Source organism: Entelurus aequoreus, linkage group LG10 (genome assembly GCF_033978785.1).
Source record: "Entelurus aequoreus isolate RoL-2023_Sb linkage group LG10, RoL_Eaeq_v1.1, whole genome shotgun sequence".
In the NCBI taxonomy this organism is placed as follows: domain Eukaryota; kingdom Metazoa; phylum Chordata; class Actinopteri; order Syngnathiformes; family Syngnathidae; genus Entelurus; species Entelurus aequoreus.
The window spans coordinates 17,288,712-17,299,521 of NC_084740.1; positions in this window are offsets into that span (position 1 = coordinate 17,288,712).

Genomic DNA, 10,810 nt, shown 5'->3' on the forward strand with positions numbered 1-10,810 from the left:
TGGCAGCTCAGGCTTCATAATTTTACTGTTTAATTTGGGTATGTTTGTACACAATAACAAAAAAGACTAAGAAAAAATATGTTTTAATAATAACAACAACAAAAAAAACAAAAAACAATGTAATCATTTTAGCATCGATTAAATAATGATACCATACAAGGTATCGATAGTATTAACCACTCCTTCCATTTACAGTAAAACACCGTAAAACAACTGAAAATTTTACTGTAAAAAAATGGCAGCTTAGTGAAGAGAATTTTACTGTAAATAACTGAGGTACCGTTTTTTTCCATGTACAGCAATACATCGTAAAAACAACAACCATATATTTTACAGTGAAAAACTTGGCAGCTCAGTCGCCAGAAATGTACCCTAAAAAAACCCTGTATAGTAAAATGTTTCCATTTACAGTAACACACTGTTCAAACCAGGTCAAATCAACAGATTTACTATGTACAACATTATATAATAACTAAATCAATCAATCAATCAATCAATCAATATCCGTTGTTAAAAAAAATGCACAGGTAATTTGTGTAATAATATCACGAGAAACATTTAACATTTAAACCATCTCTACTCTTCCCAACTGTACAATAATTTCTTGCAATTATACTTATTTGTATTTATTGCTTATTAGTGTATCATTTGCCTATTTTATGTATTTTCTTATGCTAACAACACAACAATAAATACAGATATACTGACAATTACGTCAGATTATGTCTTTATGTAAAAAGCAAACTATAATGTAACCGTTAAAACTGAGTTTCCGCTAAGTAGGAATTTTTCATTTATGAATTGAATAAAACAGAAAAAAAAAATATTTTTTACTAGTTTTTAAATATGTTTTTTAACAATATTAAAGCTCTCTAGACATGAAATAATACCTCGTGATGACCTTTACACTTATTTACCCAATATACTAGACATAATAATAGAAAATAATCTCTGATTTATCGCTGTTGATTGGTCTCGAACATTATCGCGATAAATACATTTCCGCAAAGTAGGCATAATTAATTATAAATCAAATATTTTCATAGCTGGAGCTGTACTGTCTAAATACATTTTTCAACATTATAAGAGCCCTCTAGACATGACATAACAATCTTTAATCTGTACTGTAGAGTTGGTATTTTTAGTTTATTAAACAACTTTTATGCTTGGTTTTATGTTTTTTAAGTTATTCTAAAATACAAATTTTCTGACTGGTGATGTCATCCAGTCCCCAGTCCAAATCACCCAAACGTGTCCTATTTGTTTGTGCTGCAAATTTTTTTTGTCTAACTTTTATGGTTTTTGTTAATAACGTTTTATAGTTTTTATGTGTTACAATTAATAACAGCCCACGGACTTTGTAAAAAATCTCCCCAAACGTGTCCCATGCTGCAAATTTTTTGGAATATTTTTTATAGTATCACCGTTTTATGATTTATAACCAGTCGTTATAGCTTTTAACAAGATGGGGGATGGGGGGGGGGGGGGGAGGGTCAGCAACCGGCAGCTCTCGAGCCGCATAGTGCCACCCTAGGGGCTCCCTGGACCTCTTTCAGAGATGTGTGAAAATGGAATGTTTTAATATATTTTCTGTAGGAGAACAAACATGACACAAACCTTCCTAATTGTTAGAAATCCCACTGTTTGTATTAAACATGCTTCACTGATTACAGTATTTGGCAAGCACCGTTTTGTCCTACTAATTTCTGCGATCCATGAACTCACCGTAGTTTGTTTACATGTACAACTTTTTAAAATATATAGCTAATATAGACACTTACATCATGTGTTTCCTTTATTATAACACTTATATAAGGCTTTTAAAGTCATTTTGATAGTAGGCTAATATAGCTAATATAGACACTTACATCATGTGTTGCCTTCATTATAACACTTATATAAGACTTTTTAAAGTAATTTTGATAGTAGGCTAATATAACTAATATAGACACTTACATCATGTGTCGCCTTCATTATAACACTTATATAAGGCTTTTAAAGTTACTTTGATAACTGGTGCCCAGGACGAGACTTAAAACCAGGGGAGACAGGGCCTTCTCTGTGGTCGGCCCTAAACTCTGGAACACTCTGCCCCTCCATGTTCAAACTGCTCCCACAGTGGAGTGTTTTAAGTCTCGTCTAAAGACCCACTTTTATTCTTTGGCTTTTAACACTACGTGAGTTGTGTGGTCTTCTGTCCTCTGTTGTCCTGTGTGGTTAGGGTTAGGGTTATAAATTTTGATGTCTATTTTACTGTTTTAATTGGTTTCACCCTTTAAAATCGTTTTTAATCATATTTATTTTTTATATTGTCTCTGTATTGGTTTTCTATTCATTTATTCTTTGTTTTTATTCAGTCATTGGTGTAGCATAATATTGTTTTTAATATTGTTTTTAATATAGTTTTTAATATTGTTTTTAATATTGTTTTTAACATGGCTGTGCAGCACTTTGGAAACATTCTTGTTGTGTAAATGTGCTATATAAATAAAGTGGATTGGATTGGATTGATAGAAGGCTTATATAGCTAAAATAGACACTTACATCATGTGTTGCCTTCAATATAACACTTATATAAGACTTTTAAAGTCACTTTGATAGTAGGCTCATATAGCTAAAATAGACACTTAAATCATGTGTTGCCTTCAATATAACACTTATCCAAGGCTTTTAAAGTCATTTTGATAGTAGGCTAATATAACTAATATAGACACATCATGTGTTGTCTTCATTATAACACTTATATAAGGCTTTTAAAGTCATTTTGATAGTAGGCTATTATAGCTAATATAGACACTTACATTATGTGTTGCCTTCATTATAAAACTTATATAGGCTTTTAAAGTCATTTTGATAGTAGGCTAATATAGTTAATATAGACACTTACATCATGTGTTGCCTTCATTATAACACTTATATAAGGCTTTTAAAGTCATTTTGATAGTAGGCTAATATAACTAATATAGACACTTACATCATGTGTTGCCTTCATTATAACACTTATATAAGGCTTTTAAAGTCACTTTGATAGTAGGCTTATATAGCTAAAATAGACACTTACATCATGTGTTGCCTTCATTATAACACTTATATAAGGCTTTTAAAGTCACTTTGATAGTAGGCTTATATAGCTAAAATAGACACTTACATCATGTGTTGCCTTCAATATAACACTTATATAAGACTTTTAAAGTAACTTTGATAGTAGGCTTATATAGCTAAAATAGACACTTAAATCATGTGTTGCCTTCAATATAACACTTATCCAAGGCTTTTAAAGTCATTTTGATAGTAGGCTAATATAACTAATATAGACACATCATGTGTTGTCTTCATTATAACACTTATACAAGGCTTTTAAAGTCATTTTGATAGTAGGCTATTATAGCTAATATAGACACTTACATTATGTGTTGCCTTCATTATAAAACTTATATAGGCTTTTAAAGTCATTTTGATAGTAGGCTAATATAGTTAATATAGACACTTACATCATGTGTTGCCTTCATTATAACACTTATATAAGGCTTTTAAAGTCATTTTGATAGTAGGCTAATATAACTAATATAGACACTTACATCATGTGTTGCCTTCATTATAACACTTATTAACACTTTTAATTTGTTGCGGCTCCATAAAGATGTTTTTTTTTTTTTTTTTTTGTCCAATATGGCTCTTTCAACATTTTGCGTTTCCGAACCCTTGTTTATAGGATACGTTTGGCATGGTGGGGGCTGGATGACATCACTAGTCAGAAAAAGTATTTAAAATAACTTAAAAAATTTAAAGGCAAAAAATAAAAACATTTGCAGCATAAACAATTGGGACAAGTCTGGGGAAATTTTGACAAAGTAGGGGGGTCCAATGTCACACAGGTCAATTATTTAGGGGAGGGCACATTTAAAATTGAGCCTTTTTGTTAAAATACATGCAAAAAGGAGCCGCGTTTGGAAGACAAGAAACAAACCTTTACAGATTGTTCTTTCAACTCTGCAGCAAACAAAAAAAAAGGGTTACAAAACACAACATGTGTCCAATTAGAGGACAGACAATAACACCATACTTCACTAACTTGATGATGGTAAAGTCCACAAAAATAGCATCTGCCTTCTTTCATGTTCAATTACAACACCAGCAGATTAAAAAGTTGCAGACGGAAATAAGAATACAGCTAAAATGTCTAATGTGTCCCACAACAACACCTTTGCTTCAAACCCCGCTATCATTAATAAATGTGGAACATATAATTGCTTGTGAAATAATAATTAATTTGTGCTTTACTGTTCATTGGCATAAAAATGAACTTCTTCAAATCCATTTATTGTAATTTGGCTGCAAAAAAAACAACAACCCTGCTGGCAGACTTAAAACGGCTTCAAATATTGACACTGACTTGCAAGAACATTTACAGGAGTGAATATTACGCTGAGTTGTCTTTGTCTGCCAAGGAAACATGAGTGGTCCTCAAACATTTTCCACCAAGTACCACCTCAGAAAACACTTGGCTCTCCAAGTACCACCATAATAGGCAGCCATTTAAATACAGCAGCCTAAGTATTCATTAAAAACAGAGGTTTTATTTAACAAGTATATTTCATATTTTTGGCCACACAGTTTGAACAGTAACACTGTGTTTGAATATTTAACTAGGTGATTCTTTGCCATACCACTAGATGGAGCCCATGTACCACCACCACCACAAGTGTGAGAATCACTGCCCTATATCAGTGTTTTTCAACCTTTTTTGAGCAGAAATCATTAAAAAACGAAACTCAGTTGACAGTAAAAAGTCTTTGTCGCAATTGTCGGATATGACTTTAAACCATAACCAACCATGCATCAATATAGCTCTTGTCTCAAAGCAGGTGTACTGTCACGACCTGCCACATCACGCAAGTTTTTTGCTGTTTTCCTGTGTGTAGTGTTTTAGTTCTTGTCTTGCGCTCCTATTTTGGTGGCTTTTTCTCTTTTTTTGGTATTTTCCTGTAGCAGTTTCATGTCTTCCTTTGAGCGATATTTCCCGCATCTACTTTGTTTTAGCGATCAAGAATATTTCAGTTGTTTTTATTCTTCTTTGTGGGGACGTTTTTGATTGTCATGTCATGCTCGGCTGTACATTGTCTTTGCTCCACAGTAAGTCTTTGCTGTCATCCAGCATTTTGTTTTTGTTTACTTTGTAGCCAGTTCAGTTTTAGTTTTGTTTTGCATAGCCTTCCCTAAGCTTCAATGCCTTTTCTTAGGGGCACTCACCTTTTGTTTATTTTTGGTTTAAGCTTTAGACACCTTTTTTACCTACACGCTGCCTCCCGCTGTTTCCGACATCTACAACGCAATTAGCTACCGGCTGCCACCTACTGATATGGAAGAGTATTACACGGTTACTCTGCTGAGCTCTAGACAGCACAGACACTCAACAACAACAAATAATTTGCAAACTATAATTACTGGTTTGCAAAAAATATTTTTAACCTAAATAGGTGAAATTAGATAATCTCCCACGGCACACCGGACTGTATCCCACGGCACACTAGTTGAAAAACACTGCTCTATATAATGAGTTCCAGATGGCAAGACAAGGTCAAATATTCTGAAAAAGAGAGGTAAAACAAAGTAAAGCTTTGCACACTTCATTAGGGACACAACCTGATGAGATCAGGCTGTGGACAAAATCGTGTCCATTGAACAACAAGTTCAATTGTTGTGTTGTGCTATTGCACTTCATTTAGAATAATTTCTAAATAATGGAAAAGTATGATGCACAGACTGTAATAGACTCTTTAAGTAAGAACAAAAAAAGAGTTTACCTCCTCTCTTGGTCGGCTGCTGCTGCTGCTGCTGGATGCACTGGACTTCTTCAAGTCTGCAGAAAGAAAGGGGGCAGGACTCTGCAGATGGGTTGGGACAACCTGGACAAGCAAAGGGCACATGATCTTAAGACAGGAAGCTGCTCCTGTAAGGAAAGGCACGCCCATGCAAGACCGTGCACCTGTGTTGTAATGACAGCCGGGGGCCAGCAGAGGTCCTCATTTAGCTGCAGCAAGCTGATGTTTGGAGCGAACACACAAGGCATCCTTTAGGCCCTTTTTCAACAAAAGTTCAGGAACGTTTAGTTTCTGGAACCTCTGCTTCCTGGATCTATAGGTTCCTGGAGAAGTGTGTGGTTTGTGTTTCCACCGCATTTCATAGTTCTGGGTAGTTTATACAATCAATGGTTTACTATATTTTTATACTGATATCATGTAAATAAAGTTAAAGTACCAATGATTGTCACACACACACTGGGTGTGGTGTAATTAACCTCTGCATTTGACCCATCATCTTGTTCCACCCCCTGGGAGGTGAGGGGAGCAGTGGACAGCAGCGGTGGCCCCGCCCGGGAATAATTTTTGGTGATTTAACCCCCAATTCCAACCCTTGATGCTGAGTGCCAAGCAGGGAGGTAATGGGTCCCATTGTTACAGTCTTTGGTATGACCTCACAACCCCCCAGTCATAGGGCAGACACTCTAACCACTAGGCCACTAAGCAACAGACATTATTAGGTCACAGTTATTTTACTAAAAAGTAAGTAATTGGAATACAATGCAATCATATACAAAACGATATGATTTATAAAATAAAGTGTACCGAATTGTTCATAAAAAGTCAGGCTTTTGTCCGCAATGTCCAACAGTCAGAAAGTCGTCCTCTCGGTAAATGATGAATTCATGAGGGTCAGGCGGTTCCTTTTGGTCCATTTCAGCTGTAAATAGCAATATATAAATAACAAATGTCAGTGTTTATCTGTAAATAACAATATAAAGTTAAAGTACCACTGATAGTCACACACATAGTAGGTGTGGTGAAATTACTCTCTGCATTTGACCCATCCCCTTGATGGGGAGCAGTGAGCAGCAGCAGTCGCCACGCCCGGGAATCATTTTTGGTGATTTAACCCCCAATTCCAACCCTTGATGCTGAGTGCCAAGCAGGGAGGTAATGGGTCCCATTTTTATAGTCTTTGGTATGACTCAGCCGGGGTTTGAACTCACGACCTACCGATCTCAGGGCAGTCACTCTAACCACAAGGCCACTGAGCATATTATAACTAATATAATATTTAATATACTATAATATAATTAATAAAGGTCAGTGTTTATCTGTAAATAACAATACATAATTAATAAATGTCAGTGTTTATCTCACGCCGACAACACAAACCCATCGGCTTCAATGTTAGCTTGTTAGCATTAGCATTCTGTTTACTCGGGTTGAGGCTAAAAACTACACAAACGGAGCGTCACTGACTACTTTTACAATATGTAGGCCCACTTCAAAGTAAACAATGACGATTGCTATGGATTTGCCAATATATTTTGTCAAGTTACAGTAATCATTCATCACATATGCTAAAAGGGTTGGGCAAAATGCCCCAAACATGTGAAAATGTTTGAGAAGTTCACAAGGTAAAATAGGGGATTTTACAAAGGGGTTTTGTATTTATCACTGTTCTGGGTAACTCACTCCAATAGTGTCTTATCATTTGTCGTCTGTGTGAGTGAGATGACAATAAAACTGCATTTTTACAAATGCTTGCTTTATTTTGAAGAATGGGCATAGGTTTTACCGAAGTGTGTCATTTTGCAGATAATCTAGGAATTAAGAAAATTGAATGTGTTGTCCGGAAAAGTGTGTAAATCCTTTTGAAAAAAGACACACAGTTAGTAAAATTGTGTGTAAGTAAATGGAGAAAACTGTAAGAAAAACACAGCTGCCATCCCTCCAATTTACAATCCAGATTCTATGGCTAAAGACGATGAACCAGAATCAACAGTGAATCACAAACAAGCCTCATCATCTACTCCAAATCTCACAGTATTTACCCATCCAACACACACAGACACACAAAATATCACAAATCTCCGCCATTCCCTATTCATCCACTTTCCTCAGCTCCCGAAGCACCGTTTTGCTATCTTTAGAACTAACTTTTTCATTTATAATCATGGCTTAGGCCAGCACATTATTAGGTCTGGCAAGGATGAACATCAGCTCAGTTGGCAGATTAAATTGACTCTAGCTAGAGGGGGATAAACCCCCAATGTTGCATAATTGAATGAAATCATGCTCACACATAAAGGGATACAACAAGAGGAAAGAGAGTGTTTGCATAACCAGGTGAGCAATGTAGCGAGGAGAAGAAGCCCTTTAACCTTGAACAAGTACCTAAAAGTAACTGTCTTTGACCCAACATGTAACACCAGAAGACAATGGGAAGAGACAAATGTCCGAATAATGTGGTGTCCAGATTAGGGATGATGTTTGTTAAGAAATTATCGATTTCGATGCCATTATCGAATCCTCTTAGAACTGATTCCTTATCGATTCTCCTTTCGAATCCAGATAGGTTGTTGTATGTGGAAAAAAACACAATACTTACTCTCCTCTAGCTAACATTACTGCAGTCCAGGTTGACATAAGAGGTAACGTTATTTTAGCCTAAAGGCTACAAGTGAGCAGATATGGAAATTAACCGGCAACAGTTAACGTTAGTTACTCACCGGCACTATCACTGAGACTGCAGGTTGAAGCAGAGGAAGAGGCTAGCAAAGTGTCGAAGACAACACGTTTCTCTAACCTTCAGGTTATGTACGGCCTGAAAATGTTTCAACATGTTTGTTGTACTGCTCCCCTTACAGCAGGGATGTCCAAAGTGCGGCCCGGGGGCCATTTGCGGCCCGCAAGTCATTTTTTTACGATCTATGGATTTAAAACTTGAATAATAATAAAAATAATAATACTGAATAATGACACATTTTTTATATTTTTTTTAACAAAACCCTTTGGGGTCCCCGGGATCAAGCCTGAGTGGAGGCCTAAATGTATATTTTGTATACATATATTGTATTGGTTTTTAAAATAAAAAAATATCAAAATGGCCCCCGGTTGCTTTGATTTTTCAGTGTGCAGCCCTCAGTGGAAAAAGTTTGGACACCCCTGCCTTACAGGAAAGCGAAGACTGGCAATAATTGCAGATAGCCGTTTCCTCGTCGTATTTCTTAGTAAAGTGAAGCCATGCCTTGGAGCGTTTTTTCCCGTCCATTGTTTTTGCTGCTTCTGTATCTGCCGCCGAATGACTGAGCTACGTCATATCCTGTGACGTGCCACAGGGCATTTCCTGTGACACTGGGATTCGTTCCCAGGGATTCGAATAAAGAACCAAATATTTTTCTTTACTATTTCTCGTTTACCGTTTCTCAAAAAGGGATTTGAATCCATGGAATCGGTTCTATTCTTATCGAACAATCGGGAGAACCGGTTTTCGAACATCATTTCTAGTCCAGATGTTGGAGTAAACAAGATAGAAGACCCAACAATTAACCACTTTAATCGTCCCAGTCATTTAAAGCAACAGATGAAAGGGACACCTATTATCCTTCATTCCAAACCGATGAATAATCCATCAACACATTTATGAGAACGTTATCTGATCTGCTTGCTTATTCCTCTGTGGTCGCTGTAATATTCCCATGTATGGAATAAACTGCAGGACGATTTCTTCAGGCTTTGAGTTGGGTTTTTATTCCAACAGGTCATCTACATCCAACTTCTCTACCGTTAGCTGTGTTGTCTACTGACTTCCTCATTCCAAGCCAGGACCCCTACCGGGCCACCTTGAGTATGTAGTTGCCTAAACAGATGCCTGAATAAAATGCCACTCATCCAACATAGGGTATTCATTGGCTATGAATATTACATCCCCCTTTTTATGGAAACAAACAAAACAAAATAGTAAAGTGCTGCCTGTATCATGTATGCATAAAATAGCATCATATCAGGTAAGTAAACTGGGAACAAATATTAAATGAATAAACATGGCACAATAGACAGATTCTGTGTGAGGTACCTGGTTAGTGCAAAACAGTATTATAAACGGACTGGAACGTAGTGAAGAACTTACACAAGTATCGGTCTAACGTGTCTCAATACCAGAATGCATCATTCAACATTTTAGCGCGGTAGTGAACCCATATGCAGTATGCATTGCACTGTAATAGAAGATATTTTATGAACACATTTGTGAAAAGTCTTGACTGTAAATTCCCAACAAATAATCAGAATCACCGATAAATATGATGGTTTCAGCTTACACATATAAGGTTACATTCGTTTTTTTTTTTTCGTTTTTTTTTCTTTCAGGGCAGCGTTCGGCGTACACCCTTTACAATTCACAGGTCCAAAATGGCTCGAGGCTTTACCTCTCTGCTTGACCTGGTGCGGTATGAAGCCTCTGCTTCTGAATCAGATGACAGTTCTGGTGCGTGCGAAGCAGGCAAGTCCATTTCTTCGCTTGTGTGTGTGATAGGTGCGTGGTTTTCTTCCGGTGTGTTGTCGTCAGGTGAGTATGAGGTCGGTTCAGGTGGGTGAGAGTGGTGTACCTTGGTGCTTCGGAGGTGTCTCTGGTTACGGCGATACACCTGTCCCTTCTGGAGTGCGGATGATGTATGATCGTTCGGTGTTAGCAGGCTGCACGACCACTGCTGGCTTCCAGTGCCCCTGTTCCTGGAGTCTGATGGGCTCTCCACTGTGTAGTGGTGGTAGTGTCCGGCTTGACCTGTCGAAGTATCTCTTTTGATGTTGTTGTCTCTTTACTCGCGTCGCATGTGCCTCTTGGTGACTGACGATCTCTGGTTGCAACTGCTGGTCGGTGATTGGCAGGATGGAGCGTAGCCTGCGGCTCATCAGCAACTGTGCTGGTGATTTGAAATTGTCGAGTGGTGTGTTTCGATATTCTAAAAGACTAATATATGGGTCTCTTCCATCAGTTTTGG